The sequence below is a fragment of the Rhinolophus sinicus genome, linkage group LG02, assembly GCF_036562045.2.
Source record: "Rhinolophus sinicus isolate RSC01 linkage group LG02, ASM3656204v1, whole genome shotgun sequence".
NCBI lineage: Eukaryota > Metazoa > Chordata > Mammalia > Chiroptera > Rhinolophidae > Rhinolophus > Rhinolophus sinicus.
In genome coordinates this window covers 30,358,964-30,377,274 of record NC_133752.1, presented here as the reverse complement: position 1 = coordinate 30,377,274, position 18,311 = coordinate 30,358,964, and the positions used below count along the sequence as shown (strand labels likewise).

Below are 18,311 nucleotides of genomic sequence, written 5' to 3'. Positions count from 1 at the left end.
AGTTTCCTTCTTTCAGTTTGGAAGTATAACACATTCCAACAATATATGCTCACTGCAGGAAAATTCTACATTATAGAAAAGTTGAAAAGAATAAAAAGGCTTAGCCCTGAGAGATAACTGTTGAAGCATTTTCAGTGTGCTTCCTTCCTATCTTTTTGCTATGCCTTTTATACCAACAAGTGCCTGTGATCTGCAGTGCCAAGTTCTGCAACCCCTCTATGCTTCCTTCTATGTGTATTCAAAACCTGCCCTTTTAGAGATTCCTGGGTCATTCTCTGTCCCCCATTCCTGTGCTGTAGTTAGAAGTACCCAGAAAAGCACAAGGAGCTATGCCTCCTTTCCTCCCTCTCCCTGGTTATCATTTCCTAAGCCCTTATCACAAAACTGGCAAACAGAAAGGAGTAAAACCCAAATGACTATACAAACCAACGATTTCTTCAAGAACACACCAAAGTAACATAATTAATCACTGGGGAACAATGTCTCAGGTCTCCAAGTGTAGGGATAGAGGTTGTCATCAACCCAACCCAGAGAAAAGACAAAAACTATGAGTTCACTTATATGTGGAATTTTAAATAAATCAAAACAAATGAACAAACAAAATGAAAACAGACGCATAGAAACAAAGAACAAACTGATGGTTGCCAGCGGGAAGTGGGGTGGAAGGACGGGTGAAAAAGAGTGAAGGGGAATATAATCAAGAATAGTGTGCTAATAACTTGGATGGTGACAGATGGTTACGAAACTTACTGTGGCAAGCACATCGTAAGATACATAAATGTCGAGTCACTATGTTGTGTACCTAAAACTAGGATAATATTGTATGCCAACTATACTTTAATAAAAAAAAAGTTGTCATCAACCCACGTCTCTGGAGAATGGATAGCGTGCAAGATGGGATTGTTAAAATTCAATAGGAATCTAATGAAGTATGCTTTAATCTCTAGTACACACACACACACACACACACACACACACACACACACACACGAGCGATCACAAAATTAGCTTGTTTTTGTTTTTTTTTGTTTTTTTATGTGGCAGAGTGGAACAGCTAAATGGAGGCCCAGCTGAATTGTGTCATTACTTGTTGTGTTTAAATGTTCCAAGAGTAACATAAAATTAATCCACCTTAATTTTTTTTTTTTTACTGGAACTCTTAAAATATGCTTTTCGCTCCCCAAAGTGGCAAGGAATTCACATTCTCTGTCTGCCTTCTAGATTTTCTTGCAGTGACATGGGCAGCTTGGGTACCCAAATCAGATTTAAAAACACCAGAGGCACCACAGGGATTCTTCCAGAATTTCCATGGCATTTAGAAATTGTGGAAACGTGGGAAAGAGTAAAATTCCTTCATAGCCCTTCTCTCCAAGGAGAGAGATTCAGGGACAAAGAGTATAATGTGTTATACCCTAAACATCAAACATTTCAGAATGTGAGTAAAACATATTTTTAGGAAAGGAACAGAGCAACAACTATCATAAATCTTTCAATGGGAATGAGAGCCAGCCATTGTGTGTGTTTCTAGAAATTGTCTACCCTTTTTTACTAGTGAAATTACTTAGGGAAAGATGGGAAAGATCAGGTCAAAATTAATGTCTAGACTATATATTTAAGTAAGTATAATTTTATTACTTCCATATAGAAATATATGTAGCTACTGTAAGAATCATGCCAAAATTTTTAACAAAGGACATAGAATATCTTTTTTAGATTAAGACATTAACTATATGCAAATTGGACTCCTAGGGTTTGAAAACAATTTGTCTTAAACAGTCCCTCCCATCTCAATTTCTGCATCAATCAGTTTTGATAGGGCAAAGGGAAGTTTCAACATTACCAAATCCACTGTGTTATCATAAATTCAGAATTAGTGATAATGTAGAATTTTACGGTTGGAAGAGATCTTAAAGTTTATCTGGTTGAACTATCCAACATTCTATAACCTCCCTACCAGTCAGTAAGCATATATTTGTTGAGCACATAGTATGTGCCCAGCCCATAGTAGGTGCTTTCTAGCCTATTCTGAAGAAAATCTCCACAAGGGGGAACTCCTCCCCTCTCAAAGCAGCACATTCCTCCTTGGGCAGCTCTAACAATTAACCTTGAACTGACAACAATGTATCCTCTGAAATTGTTACTGCATTTGCCATTGACCTCCCTATTGCAAAAATCAATGTCCTGGTTTTAATTTCATACTACTTGAACTACCTGGAGCATTTGACACGAATGACAGCACTTTTTTTTGAACTTCTGGTCTAATTTCATTTCTTCCCCCAAATCAGATCAGGTCCCCTAGTTAGAACCTACTATATAGCACCCTATACTTTTCCTATGGATACACCCTGAGAGTTTGTGAAGAAATGCTTAAGAGCCTGGACCTGGGTGCTAGACTGCCTGGATTCAAATCCTGCTCAAACGCATACTACCTCTGTGACCTTGGGCAAGTTTTCTTTACGCTCAGTTTCCTTGTCTCCATAAAACAAGGATAATAATGGTACCTATCTCACAGGTTGTTATGAGTATTAAATAAGAATATTTACAAAGTGCCTAGAACAATGTAACTGGCAAATACTAGTAAGTACTATGTGTTTGTAAGTTAAATAGATGATTTGATTAAAATCGGTGGTCTCTACTAGATTGTAAATTCCATGAGGATAACATGAAATCATGTCTATTCTGCTTACCATTTTTATGTACACTGCCTAGTCTTTCACATCAAAGTGTTTGTTGAATGAACGAAGGAATAAACGTTCAAGTGAAGGAAAAATCAAAGTAAGTGAGCTGGGTTTATTGTCTCATATGAAAAGAGTGCACCCACAACTCAACCCACTGGGGAGTCCCAGAAGTAAAGTAGGTCTGAAAGTAGGTCAAACTGTTCAATAATGTGCAAACCCAAGAAGAGTCCTGTATAAACCATTGATACCAGTTTGCTCATTAAAGCAGGACTGAGGCAAACCCCATTTGAAGGCTCTGCCAAGGTCCAGATAGTCTTACGGTGCTAATCGCTCTAGACAGAAACTCCCTGGAACACGTGGACCAGTATCTTTAGACTTTAATTATTTTATTGCTTGGTGCAACCTGCAAAAGTTGTACAAAAATAATATTGAAAACAAAGGAAAAAAAGAAATGGGGGTGAAAACTCCTTGAAATAGGACAATGAAAGAAACTTGTTACTGAGTTTTTTATTCTTATTTCCTCAATTACTAGAACTCCTGAAATATAACAGTGGACTAACTTTCCTCCTTCTAATAGATTCTAGCAATCTATGAAATGACCTCCAGAGAATCGGACGATATAGAAGTATGGGGTGTGGAAAATCTACAAGCCAAAGTCCAAGCATAGAGCTTTGCAGGAGCCATAATCTCAGGTATTGAAATTAACCAGTAGACTAGAAATAACATTCTTGTGTTTTATCTAAAGTTGAAAAATCTTAAATCCTTTAAGTCTTGTAAAATTAATTAATTGAAGTTAATTCTCACAGTTAGCAGATGGATTTTATGTTCTTATGCTTCAGGATGTAAACAACACACACAAAAAGCATTTATTAAGGAGGCCTACCCTTTCAGCAAATAAAATGTGTTAAGTACCTGAAAATAACCATGGTTCATTTCACAAAGGTTTATTATTGCCTCACTGCAAGAATTTATGACATTTTAGACTGTGAGTTTGCTCCTCTGCCAAAGGATCCAAAGAAACAATTTCAAGTAAATACCCTTTCCTTTAGTTTTCACTGAGCCCCATGAAAAGTGTTCAAATAAAGGCAACTGGTGGAAGCAGGATATCTTAACAGCTGAGAACTGCTCATTTTCCTTATGTTCTACTATGGAATAATCTGGATTTTAAAAATGGGACTCAATAGGCAATGAAGACCAGTAATAGTAATGAAATACTTATGTCACACTGAGTCTATAGTGGTTTTGTTTATGTAACATTTTATGGTTAAACTGTCTAGCCCAGCTGGCGGTATCGATTCTCCAAGTTCTAAGACTAGTTCAAGGATAAGAATGGTCCGGTCATGCTCCCTAGAAGGCCAATGTCACAGTCCTGTGACAAATAGAAATTGAGAAATACTTGTTCAACCCTCAGTGGTGTGGATCCACCCCCATCTGCCAACAGCTTTAGAATCATTTTTCTTTGTGGCCATACCTCTAGTGGTCAAATAGGTTATTATCATTTCCCCACTTAAGATTACACAAATGAGACAGAGGAAGTTATTTTTCTATGAAGTGAGGCACATGATAGGATAAGTATTAATTCAGATTTACTGCCTTAGGACTGGAGGCTGTTGGTCATCTATTGAGCGGTGCATAGACTTCACATATGCTGTGCGTTTCTAGCCCATTTTTGTTCTCATTCTCAATCTTCTGAGACAATTAGTCCATTGCCTCTTCAACCCAGATTCATTCTGTAGCAATCGTGGTTGTGATCTGTAGTATTTACACAAAGCCAAGAACTTTTTATCTTCTGACCTAATACATCTGTAAATAAGAGATCATATAATCCATCTGGTAGTCTATAAACAATGTGTTTAGCCAACAACTTTCTTTGTTTAATATTTGATGGTTAAACTCATAAAAACATAACTTGAAATGATAGCCGTTTCCTCTACTAATCCATAAAGTTTTCCTTGGTTCACTGGGGTTGTAGATTTTGACACATAACTGTACATATGCTTCCCACACACAAAATTTGAAAGAAAAAGAAATCACTTAGCAGGTGAAATGCAAAACATGTTGAATCACACACATACTAACAAAAACAACAACAACAAAAACAACTTATAAGGTACATTCTCCTTGGAATTATTTTTAGGATTTTAATCAAAAACAAAAATCCTAGACCAGGCTTTGAAAATGTGGGCAGCACTACAGGCCTTCTTTGGAATGATAAAGATTTTGCAGCTTGGTATTTTTTGGTGACTCGTTCCTAAGAAACATACAGGAAAAAAAAATTTCAAGTTTAAGAAAAGAGTCCAGTGAGTGAGTTATTTAAACTTCCCTCCGATTTCTTGAGCTGAGGTTGTAGGAAGAAACAGCTTGTAAGGAGAGGTTCCATTAGGCAGGATGTTGGGTGAACAACTGCCAGGTTCTTTTTACAGCAGGGACCCTCTCTGTTCACTGGCTCTGCCTGCTGGGGATATTTGCACATGGCATTTAAGGTTTGGGGGCGGGCCAATCAACATGAAGTATTTTTCTTCATGACTACATACCTTTCTTACAACCTTGATAAAGCACGATCACCATTATTGATAACCTGCAAAGTGTGTTATGAAATGTGACCCTGTTTCTTTGGCATTGCACCCAAGGTCACACTCCAATCCTTGCCCACTTTAAAGAGCCACTACTGAAAAGCACTACCATTCAGGTCAGCAGCTGGGGTACATGCTCATCCATCTGCCCACTACAGGTCACTGACAAACACACTCTGTCCTTAGCATCAAATTACACATGCTCAACATGGCCTATGAATGGCATGATCCCTGCCCACCTCCAACTTCAGCTCAGACCCATCTCTGCCTCGGGCACCACATGGCAACCACATGATTTTCCTTCAGTTCCTCAAAAGGGGCAAGCTTCCTCACAAGGCCTCTGCTGTTCCTTCAGCCCAGGACACTTCCCATGTCCCCAGCACTCATCCCTCACACACAAAGGAACATTTACAGACACACCATTCTCTCTCTCTCTCTTTCCTCCTCCTCCTCCTCCTCCTCCTCCTCCTCCTCCTCCTCCTCCTCCTTCCCCTAGCGCTCTCTCTCTCTCTCTCTCTCTCTCTCTCTCTCTCTCTCTCTCCATTCCTAACTCAAATTCCAGCCTTCAATGCTCAGCTTCATGTCATTTACTCAAAATTTAGCTTTCCCCAGCCCCTAAAACTAAATTAGGCTCTCCTATAACAGTGCCTTAAATTATCCTGTAATTCTCTTTTACAAGACATATCCCTATTTGAAAAAAATGTATTTATTTTTGTGATTTGGTTTTAAAAGATGTTTTTCCTTCACTAGGCAAATAGCAAACGCCATCAAGGTAGTCTGGGTCTCTCCCTTACCATAGTAGTTCTCACAACTAACATGTAGCAAAATCTCAATAAATAAATATTGGTTGAAAGAATGAACTTCACTTCCATACTGCATGCCAGGAGGAAATGGGCAACCATTTTCCAGAACCTAGGTCCCTGCCCTAGGACGAACTCTTGAAAAGGGCGAGGACGTGCCTTTAAATTGTCACAGAGCCAGTTTGTGACCAGCCCTGGTCACTCACCCATCCTGCAGAAGAACAAAGAGCTCATCCCCTGCCTGGTTCTAGCAGGAGAGCGCTGGGTACAGGGGGCCACAAAACCCCTGTGCATAATAGTCAGAAGCTATTTGCACACTTCTCTGTGTTCTCCACACAGACTGTACACGTCCCCCACTTTCTTCTGGACAGCTTCCTCCACTTGTACAGTTAGAAGGCATTAAAGCACTTCCGATAATAGTTTTTATGTCTTCACATGGTGTGAGGTGCAGCTAAGGAATGTCATCTTTTGCAATGCCTCATATCAAATTGTCATGTGTTGTTAAGCCTAAACACCAAGGAGACCAAATCATAGAAACGCCAAGTCCAACCCTTTCTCCACAGAGTTCCCTGTCTGGGAGAACTTAACATGCACGCCACTACTTTGTTGCTGGACAGCTGTTGCCTCCAGAACTCCTCCCATAGCTGTGGGACAAGCCATTGCTGAAGCACATTCAAACCAGCGGTGGCCCTGGCCCTGATTTGAACACATGCAGCCCGACCTCATACTCTTCTGAAATTCCCATCCATATTGTGACATAAGGAGAAAGCTGTTCAGTTATAAAGGACGCAGTCTCACGACTGGAACTTGGTGGCCTCTGTGGGCAGTCGTTTGTGGGGATGAGCACAGTGCTGGAGCTACTTGTAATAATAACCCCCAGGCAGTCACCGGGTCATGTGCACCCTCTCCACAGCTGGCATCTGGTAACTGTGTCTGTGGCCACACTACAGACACCCCTTAGCATCTTCCAAGGCCCTGAACATGACTAGTAGCAGTTACAAATAAATTATTGTTAGAAATTCTTGCTCTAAGCCAGCTGACTTCACAGTTCTTGGGCCATTTGTTTTAAGTGTGGTTCCCTTGCAGTTCCTAATAGGTCTTGGCCATACATAATTGATGGCTTCTATTTTAAAGTTTCTATCAGAAATCAATAAGAATATAAACACACCCACTGTTATAAATGTCCTCACAGTAAGTGCCATGCTATTCTTTTCAGAGCGGTAACGAGAACAATTGATGTATGTCAGTGGTTTCGCTCACATTGAGCCACCGCTGCATGAAATATTAGCTCGTGTTAAGGAAGAACACTCTATCCTGAGACTTTTAACTCAGGGTGAGTCATTTAAAGCGTAGTTGGAACTCAGCAGCACTGTAGCACAGTTGAGGTTTCAATGTGTTAAAGAATGTATGCTTTATAGATTATGTTGGGATAGTTTTCCAACCAGCAAATCTAATTAAATTATGACCGTGTAAGTCACTTTTTGGTATTTATTGAAGTCTTTGACTACAATGCATGTATTTGGTAGTTTAACATTGCAATGTGATAATTGCTTAATTAATGTATGACCAATAACTTAATTAAGTCATTCAATAAACATCTATTAATGCCTACTATGTGCCCATCACCATGCCAGGTATCGGTGTTTCCACAGTGAGGAACGCTCTACCCCTGCCTGCAAGGGGTATTCAGTCTACTCTATGTTCATGTTTAAATTCCTCCCTAAACTCTGAAGGATTATCAATAGGTCGTGTTCATCCCTACATTCTCAGTGTCCTACTGAGTGCCTGGCACACAGTTGGTGCACAATAAATGCTTGTTGAATAAATGAATGAATGAAGAAACAGAAGCCACCAAACAAATATTAATATTTAAGATCTAGACTGCCCAGGGACCAAGCAACAAACCAAGAAGCAGTATCCATCTTTCTTTCTCTTCTCTGAGTTCTGCAAACAGGAGAGACATACTCTTTCCCTCCATTCATACCATTTGGCTCCTATGCAGCCCCCAGTAACTATTTTCCCCTGAACACAATATTTCCCCTTGCTCTTTCATTTGTACTACATGAAAAAATTGTCTAGAGTAATGTAAAGACCAGGGTGTTTGTCTTAATCAGCAGCTAATTAGCTGGGGCCCCCTCCCCTTCCATTTCCCAAAGCAAGTCACATGTCAGTTACCATTAGATTTTAATTTGAGATTCTCTAATATATGCGTTTCCTTCTGTGAATTTATCAGAACAAGACTGTGCTCAGAAGCTCCAGAAACCAGATAGGGAGTAGGAGGTAACACAAAGAACAGTCAACTCCTCCGTTCTAAAATCCTCTATGTAGTAAATGAACTCCAGGTTTGAAGGGGGCACCAGATTAGCATGCAGTTGTCCACTGACAAGAGCTGAGTTGCCTTATCCCACCAGGTCTGGAAGAGTCTTTGTAAGTGACCGTTCAGCAGGTTCTCTGACGACTCCAAGGCACGCAGCACCGAGCACCGTTCCCTGGACATTTCCACAAAGAGACCCAGGAAGAAACTGGGCTTTCTCAATTTAAACTGTGGGAAAAGTTCTAAGTAATGAAAAAGAATGGTCAACATAGTGCCACTTCTCTGAATGTAGATCACTAAGCCTAGACTTTTCTGGGTGTGAAGCAATCACAGTTCACAAATCATATTATTTTTAAGACTGTAATAACTCTGTGTACCTCATAAAAATCTTGATAGAGTTCTGTGGTAAAAAATAATTTATTCATTTAACTATAAACTGACCTACAACATGATAGGCAGCAAATTAGGGGCTAAAAGTGAGTGTGAACCAGTTCCTGTCCTGGGGGGCGGTCACAGTCAAGAGAGGGAATAATTCCAAATGTGTTAAGTGCTGTGAAAGAAATTACACAAACAGTTCTCAGGGTAGAGAGATAAGAGCAACTTCTTCTGTTTCATAGGAAGGAGGGTGTGGTAGCTCAGGGCTTATGAATGCAAACTCTCAAGACAGATTGCCCCCCCCACAAACACACACACACAGACCAGCATCAGGCCTCACAGGGTGTGGGGATTACATGAGTTAATTCTTGTCAAGCGCTTGGTAGACATTTCCCATTTGTTAGCTCCTCTCCCCAAACTAAGATGCCTGCCTGGTCCTCTACCCATTGCTATTTGAAACACTTTCTGCGTCCCATATGTAAGTTCATTTTTTCCCTCATTATTGAATAGTCATTCTCTCCACCCTCCAAATCTTTATTAAAAATCTAAATACATGTTGTTGTGCCTTAGCTGCTGACAGCCGTTTCCAAAATTAACAAGAGTTATGCCCCTCCCCTAAAAAAATCAGGCTTGAAAGAACCTAGTTCCCAAGGGCATGGCCAATTGGAAGTGGCCCCAAGTGCAACACTAAGGAGTACTCAAGACTCCCGGTGTCTAGGTAACCATTTTATTCAGTACATGTGTACACTCTTGAGCCCCAGGAGAGGTGGAAGCACTCCAGCTGACAAAAGGCAGGACCACAGCAGTTCCAAAGGCCTCTCTAATCTCAAAGCCATCCCTGGGCTACATTTTGGGAGTGGGGGTGGGGCTGTTTCCCTACTTCCCCGTTTTCCATAGGAGAGGAGGACATTTCTAAATCTCAGCCCTAAGAGGAGAGAAAGGGCTGGGAGCACTTATGGACTGTCTTGACCCCCACCCCCCACCCCCACCAAGCAAGGAGGAATGATGTCTCTGATTGGCAATGTGAGGAAGAAGAATCAGAACTTATTTTCAGTTCCTTTTCCTCTATTTCAGAAGGCGTGGTCTCAGGATATTATGGATTGAATTGTGTCACCCAGAAGAGATATATTGAAGACCTAACTTTCAGTATCTCAGCATGTGACCTTATTTGGAAATAGGGTCTTTACAGAGGTTATCAAGTTAAAATGAGGTCACTAGTGTGGTCCCTAATCCAATGTGACTGGTGTCTTCATAGAAAGGGGAAATTTAGACACAGAGACCGACACGCATAGAAGGAAGGCCATGTGAAGAGACAGGGGAGAAGACCATGTGACCGTGAGGGCAGAGACAGGAATTTTGCTGCCACAAGACAAAGAACATCTGGGGCTACCAGAAACTGGAAGAAGCAAGGAGGGACACTTCCCCTACAGGTTTCAGAAGGAGCACGGCCCTGCAGATACCGATACCGTGATCTCAGACTTGTAGCCTCCAGACCTGTGAGATAGTAAATGTCTGTTCTATGTCACCTTGTTTGTGGATCAGTAAGTCCTCACGTACAGTATAATGAAACCAATTTTACCACAGGCAAATTGATGTACAAACAAGAATTAAGTTCCTAAGACATCTCATCAACGTTATAAGGAAACACCATTGAACGAAACAACATTATTTGAGGACCTGCTGTACTTTGTTACAGCAGCCCTAGCAAACTAATACACAAGACAAAGGCTTTCTCTGTTTGCTCTGCTATAAATGACCGGCCCCGACAAAGAAAACCTGTCCATCTCAGCCTGTGACTGAGAGGCTTGGATCAAATGGGGGTGAAGTGGGTAAGGCAGGGAGGTGGTGGGTCATATTAAGAATCCTATTAGCAAGCCTCCATCTCTAAACAGTGTTACTGGCAGCAAAGCCAGTAGTTTGATCATTATCTTATTTCTCAATTATTTCTGAATTTGAAGAAGGAAGAGAGACCTGGTTTTCTGACGTCTTCTCCAAATCTAGGCTGAGGCACATAGTTTATGTTTATTAATTCATTTAACCTGTATAGCAGCCCTATAAGGGTATGTTCTGCTATTATGCCCATCTTACAGATGAGGAAGTTTAGGCATGAAGAGATCACGTAACTTAAGCACAGATAATATTGAGGATCCAGGGCCAGAGTCTGTTCTTGCTGCCTCTGCAAAGGCTGCATTCCAAGGAGTAAATCGTTAAATGGTCCTATTGGAAGGGTTCTCATAGCCAAATGTATGAAGAGAACCCTGGATGGAAAAAAGGAAACTTCTCTTTAATCTCTCCTGGTCATCTCAGAGCCTTTACAATGCCATGGTGCCTTATGACTCTGTGAGGATATGGGGTGCAGCTTTTCACCACAGAGAACTTGTCAGGGAGCATCTCTTGGGACTAATGTTCTAAGGAACATCAGTTTGGGAGACATTGAGAGAATACTTTGGGTGGGAGGTACTCTTGTTTGAATGTCGTTCTAGGATTTTTTATAATTTCTGTATGCCAATCAAATACTCACAAATTCCTTCATTTAAATTTTACAGAGTTATAGATGATGCACGTTTGTAAGGCTGAGCCTTACAATCGGGATGGCTGACGCTGACACATATCCAAGCCATTGCAATATGTGACAGTGGAATTGCTGTAACAGAGCAAGGGCAGCAAAAGGTATGGCTCAGTCTCAGAGGGAAAAAGGAATGGTTTATGGAGGAATTGGGGTTGGAGCAGGCCTCGAAGAACAAGTAGGCGTCCAGGCAATCATTTTGGATTAACTACTTTAGGCTTAAATTAGTTCTGCTCCAGGGTCGGGTGAGAAACCCCGGAGACTCTAGAGGTCAGTTATGATCGTAGAGTTTGTACAGCGGCGTTATTCCTTCAGCTCAGCAGAGATCACAAATCGGTAGCCCCTGGGAAGCATGTGACCAGCAGACTCTTGTTTGGCCCGGACAGTGTAGCTGCTGTGTGTATGTGTATATATGTGTGAGGGCAGATTTAGTTTAGTCCATGCACTCTTGGGGCCACCATCACTCCCATTTTACTTACCTGTCTGGTCCCTGAAGGCATCTGAGTTTCCCCCTTCTAGGCTAGTGTAACCACATGCCACAGGTAAAAAGACGTGACAGACAGTGTCATGGAAGACATCAGGTAGGTAGGTCCCTGAGGGGGAATACCTGTGAAATTTCCCTCTGGGAATGTTTGGCTGATTCTTCTCAAGTTAGTTAGCACAATCTCCCCCCAAAATGAATTCCCACTCCAGGGCACTGGCATATATTTGTGCATTAGCCCTGCCTCTAGCATTCGAGTTCAGTCATTTTTATAATAGATTATATTACGTTAAACTTGGCAGATCTGCCATTCTCTGAAATATGCTGGGAAAAGGAGAAGGACACGATGCCAAATAATTTAAAATGTCATCTTTAAAAATCATTAAGTAATGATCGGCAAGCCAGCTAAGTCATTTTCCTAAGGGGCTTTTTATGTTTGTTTTGGAATCTTTCATAGTTTTGGTTGTTCTTCTGTACGAATATGGTGGTTTCATTCATGTTCAGAAAGTAAACACTGTGTTTGACTTTGAATATATGTTTACAGTATGTTGTTACGGTGACAGGCACTTGAGTGTAATCAGTGTGTTCCTACCTACAGTACTCGTAGTAGAGGTGTGACCACAACCACTAGTCTCTGCTTCTATATAATTACAGCAACACAGGGTCGGGACAAAGATAACAGAAGGCCTCCGTGAGCCACTTCTCACCTTTTCTTCTCAAAGAGAGCAGAGGTAGGAAATCACTGTCTTCACTCCCCCAATCCAATTTCGGCCTTGCAGCTTTAAGCTATTCCACAAACACAGCAGGTTTTTTTATTTCCTCTGTGCACAGGCGTTTTCCCAGTGAAGGTACTGTGACTCTGAGATAACATAGACCTCTGTAGAGTAGGGCCCCCAAAATGTCCTGACTGTACACTCCTAGCTTCTCCTCTGCACAGTCCTGAAGGGACTGCTGGGGTAAGACCTGGGCAGAGCGGCTTGCCCATCAGGCAGCGTGCCCATCAGGTGGCCCACTCGCAGAAAAATGCAACGTGCCTCTCCCTTTGCAGAGATCCTCTCCCGGGGCAGGAAAAGGTGCTCATACACCTAGCGTGGGAGAAGCCATATGCTGAAACATTTATAAGTGAATGGAAAATGATGGGTTGGAATAGGTGGGGCAGGAAACTTTGCTTTTCATTGTAAACACTGCATTGTTTGATTCGCTAACTAGTTATTCCTACTTTATTTTTTAAAATATTTAAATCCACCCTTGAATGTTTGCATTGCTGCCCCCTCCTCCTCCTTGCAGGCAAAACTTTCTGAAAGAGGTGTCCCTACTTCCCGTCTCCCTTTTTGCATCTCCTGTACAATGTATTTAAACAAGTTATAATGTGTAACTGATTTTTATCTAATATATGCATACAATTTTTAAATGCTCAACTAGTACTACCAGGCTTTGCTAAAAACTAACACTCCTCTGCCCAACCTACATTCCTGCTCCCCCATCCCACTCCTAGTGGAAACCGCTTTCAACATTTATGCTGTGTCTACCAAGAATTATTTACATATTTTAAAGTTGTAAATTTATACTGCCATTTCTTGATCTATTTTAAACATTTCCTATGTACCTCCTATTATAGAAGTTGAAGTATGTCATCACACACACGCACACACACACACAAATACACACCCTTTCCCTTTCCTTCTGCATCCTCTTAATATAGCTGTAAGGTCAGCCAAAATATTTTTTCCTCTAACCTTTCTAAATTCTTCTGACTGGGCTAATAATCCAATTGGCAGAGCAGATTAACAGGAGAAAATGTCTCCAATTTATTATGGATGTACATGCGGGGGTGCCATAAGAATATGAGACCCGAAGACGCATTGGGCAGTTGAGGTTTATGTGCCGTTCTGGACAAAGGAGAGGGAGGCAGCAGTCTGGGATTTCAAAGCAAACGCAGGCAATTCACAGGTAGATGAGAAATAGCAAACATGTGGTGAACAAATCTTGTTGGACCACCCAGAAACAACGGGACACAGAAGGAAGTTCAACAAACAGGCGTTGCTCAATTTCTCCCTGTCTGCCACATTTAGTTTATATTATTATGCTAGTGTGATGCTCCTTTTCTTTAAGCAGGTTTTTCTGCCTGAATTCCTTTAGGCAAGTAGGGAAGAAGTTTCAAAGGTTCTTTCTGAATCTTTTGTTTCTTAATAACCAGCTCAAAATCAATATCACAAAAGGTACATTCGGGGGTGACAAAACTTTGGTCTCCTTCATAGCCTTGTTTTAATTTTTGGCTAAGTCAGCAATCACTTACATTGCTATGACCGAACCAAGTTGCATGTTCAACCCAAGTTGCATGTTATGAATATTTCATCTTCGTACAACATTTTGTTTTTCCTGGAATTGAAACTGTCTTCTCATGTGTCTACCATTTATTTTTTTCTAAGTGTTCCAATAGATCTACTGAATCTTTACCAATAATTTTTCCCAAGCATTTGAAAACATCAGCTGTCTTCTGTTCCAGGCAGGAGAGGTTGGTTGCCCTCTAGAGAGACCTGGTGTATGGCACTCTCCTCACTATTCTCCTCTGTTGGATCCCCTTGTATTAATCAGGGTGGGATAACTGCCATTGTTAAATAGATATCCAAAATTATAAAAAGGCACACTGTCACTGTTTATTTCTTGACCACTGCTATGGACTGAATTGTGTCCCCCACCCCCGAAATTCATTTGTGAAAGCTCTATCCCCAGTGTGACTGTATTTGGAGATAGGGTTTTTAGGAGGTAATTAAGGTTAAATGAGGTCATAAGGGTGGGGTCCAATAGCATTGTGGCCTTGTAAGAAATGGAAGAGAGAGAGAGATGTCTCTCTCCACCATGTGAAGACAACAGCAAGAGACTGCTGTCTTCAAGTCAGGAAGAGGGCTCTCATCTGACATTGTCCCTTCCAGCACCTTGATCTTGGATGTCCAGCCTTCAGAACTACAAGAAATTAATGTCTGGTATTTTGCCTATGGTGTTTTGTTATGGCAGCCTGAGCAGACTAAGACAGTACCTTTTTTATTGGGTAATTCTAACTGTATCAGTATCTGTCAGTCTCTTCTCACGAGTAATTTAGATTCTCCAGAGAGGACTCCTCCAATCTACTATCCAATGTGTTGACAAAATTTCAGGAGTACAGCAGCGGAAGGGAATCTACGAACTATAATTCAGTATGAAAATTTTCATTTAATCCCCACATTTCTGACTCCATGCATTTCCTACCCTTATGCTGGTCCTGGTGTCCCAAAGTCAAGAATCTTTGTCTAATCCAATTTCTCCTTGGGCAGGCTGGAGGTACATGAAGATGTATGTAGTCCTCTAGCTGGGTCATATAAGAAAGGGGATCCATGAGTTCAATCATTCTATAAAAATTTTCAACCATGTTCCCTGTTTTCATCCAGGCACCTCACCTCCACCTTCTGCAATACCTGCTGAATCCAAACACAGAACATCTAAAGGGTTCTACATGGCAAACTGACTTGTTTCTCATCAAAATTCCTCAACTCTGTGACTGCCCCCAGGTACAGAGGTGTATATCCCCCTATCCTGTAGGTCAAGTCAGCTTCTAATTCTCAATATGCTTTCCATCTTCCAAAAATGTATTCACTTTGCTTATCTGCTTCTGCCTCCTTTCCTTTTAGTCTCGACTTGTGACTTATTATCTCTTGTTTCTTTTGTTGTTGTTTTGTTTTGTTATTTATGCTATAAACCTTTATTTACATAGTTCTTCAGATCCTTTGCTCTTATTAAAGAGCAGACCCTCAGTATAGCCTCAAGCCATGCTGGCAAACTCCACCTCAGTTTCCATCTCCCCCAAAATTGTGTTTATCACGGGTGGCAAAGATCTCCATGGTTGCCAATGATGATGAAGGCTTTTCTAGCCTTATCTTGCTCAGCTATGCAGCAGAAGATGACACTGCTGACCTCTGTCTCCTTTACGTAACACTCCTCTCCGGGTTACGCCTGCTGTTTGTCTACATTACTGGTTCTAATTGACTCCTTTATTGGTTTCTCCATCTCTACCTGATGTCGAAATGTTGGCATTTCCTAGCTCTTAATATTGAAACTTCCCTTTTCTAGTCATGTTTTTTCCCTTGGGTAATTTCATCCATTCTCATGGCTTTAACTGTTACCGACTCCCAGATTACTATTTCCAGACTTCACCTTCTCCTCTGAGCTCCAGACTTATCTATCCAACCATCTATTTGCCATCTCTTAGACATCGGATAATTATTTTTACTCATTCAACCACTATCTATTGGGTTCATACTATATGCCATGGAATATTCTAGGTTCTAGGGATATGTGTGTGTGTGTGTGTGTGTGTGTGTGTGTGTGTGTGTTTCAAACCTCTCTCCTTTATGATGCTTATATTCTGGTGAGAAGAGACAAAGATTAACAACGGACCTTATAAAAGAGTCATAGTATAATGGAAGGTGATGAAATAGAAGTAGAACGAACAAAAGAAAAAGTAGAGGGCTGGGGATGGAAGAACAGTTGTCATGTTAAGTAGGGTGGTCAGCATAGACCTCACTGAGATGCTGAAGTCTGGGCAAATGTTTGAAGGAGGTGAGGTCAGGAAGATATCTATGATATATGTAGGAAGAGCATTCTGTGAAAAAGGAAGAGACACTACACAGGTCCTGAGGTGGGAGTGCACCTGGCACGTCTGAGGGACAGCTAGGAGGCCAGTGCAGCTGGAACAGTACGAGCACGGAGGCGTGGAGAAGTGAGGTAATGACTTGGGCTTTCACTTGGAGTTAGATGTGGAGTCATTGGATGACTGTGAGTTACAATTTAAAAAGATCCTCTGCTGTTGCACAGTGAATAGATGTGATGATGCAGTATGAGGAAGACGAGGGAGACCAGGCGGACCCGCGTGCAGAAATGTCAAACTCAACATGTACAAAACTGAAGTTTTAGATTTGTTCTCCTTAATCCATTCTTCCCTATAGGCTTCCTTCGTCAATAATCGGCTCCACCCAGAAGGGAAGGCCAGGTACCTATGAGTCACGCTTGTTTCCTCTTTTTCTATCACCTCCTTCTCCCTAAATACGTCCCTAAGAAAGCCCATCCCTAATCTGTGAGCTCCTCCCCATCTCTAAACCATCATTCCTGGTCAATAACCATCGTCTCTTATCTCTAACACGAGGCATTAGCCAAGTCGAATAAGCTTCTGTCATTAATTTTGTGACAATTGCTGGGGTCTCCTACACTGGAGCTACCAAACGCTACAGGGGCATATCTTCTGACGATTGGGGCACATTCCCTCACTCAGAGATCCTCTTGCCTTCGTATACCCCAAGTCACCAACCACCATCCATCCTCCAAAAAGTAAACTTTTTTCCATTAATTATTTAAATCTCTTCTATTTTATAAAAAGTCAAACATGCCAAAATGATCTTTAAAACAATTTACTATGGAAGAAACCACCAAAACAATACAGAAATCAGAAGAAACAGAAATAAAATTTTCCATTTGGGGAAGGGAGAAAAACACAACTACGAAAGCATTCCTTTGCCTTTTTTCTCTCTGCCACCCAAGTTCTATTTGGACTTGACAAGGCCAAACTAAACTTTTTTGCCTTGTTTGGAACTGCAAGGATTTATCCATTCTTCTTTTTTTTTTTTCCCCAGACCACAGCAGTTCTCTTCTAATATAGCTAGTTTACTTCAACCTTTCACCATAATCCCATTGGATTTCTCTCCCCATTTTCTCTAGAGAATGTGATTTGAGTACATATTTCAGTGCCATAAAGGAAATTCTAGTTGGTTTGGTTTTTCTTCTCTATTACTGCTCAGTGGAGTTGGCACTCTCCAAGATTTAAAAAAAAAAAAAAGATTCTTTTTTTCATATATGTTTAAATGTGGCAAAAGCTATGCATTCATCCTTCTGTCACGGGTAGCTTGGAAAAGATCATGGGCGGCTGTCTGAAGGACTAACAAATTGCCTTATTAAATGGTGGTCTCAGTTTGTTTTGCTTTTTTGATTGTTTCATTTCTTTCCTTAACATTTCTGCAATTTGCAGCATTTCTGCTCATGCAAAGGAAGAATAATATAGCAGTTAAGAGTGCAGCAGTTCTGAAGCCAGCTGCTTGGGTCGAAATCCTAGCCTGGCTATTTCTTAGCTGTGTGACCATGGGCAGGTCACTTAACCTTTATCTCTCAGTTTCCTCATCCTATTGATATAAAGTTGAGATATGCCCAGCACATTCTGCGTGCAATGTAAGTGCTCGCTACATCTAAGGGCTAGGTATACAATTATTGCTGGGGATTAAATGGTAGGCAAGACTGATAACCGTGTTGCCCTGTGGAGGTTTCTAACTGTAGGACCAGCAAATGACTTAACAGAGCCTTGGTTTGTTTATAATCAGGTGTCTTCCTTACAGGAGCATTGTGGGAATCACATGAGATATGCCAAGGAAAATGCTCAAATAGCTTATGGTGAATATTAAATACTTAATGTGAGCTAATGTTGTCCAATAAGACAGGCAGATAAA

At 41.1% G+C, this 18,311-nt stretch overlaps 1 protein-coding gene across 4 annotated transcripts in view; it reads left to right on the top strand.

Moving 5' to 3' along the window:
- SGMS2 (sphingomyelin synthase 2) overlaps positions 1-18,311 on the top strand; it is a 153,853-nt gene that overhangs the window by 39,874 nt on the left and 95,668 nt on the right. For 2 of the 4 annotated variants that reach the window (XM_074322676.1, XM_074322672.1), the window contains exons 3-6: positions 3,256-3,370; positions 11,287-11,410; positions 12,442-12,518; positions 15,213-15,332. The exons of 1 other annotated variant lie outside the window; for it this stretch is intronic. The gene's annotated coding sequence lies outside the window, so the exon portion shown is untranslated. The remainder of the gene's footprint in view (positions 1-3,255; positions 3,371-11,286; positions 11,411-12,441; positions 12,519-15,212; positions 15,333-18,311) is intronic. One more of the 4 variants, XM_074322680.1, reaches the window with a different exon arrangement.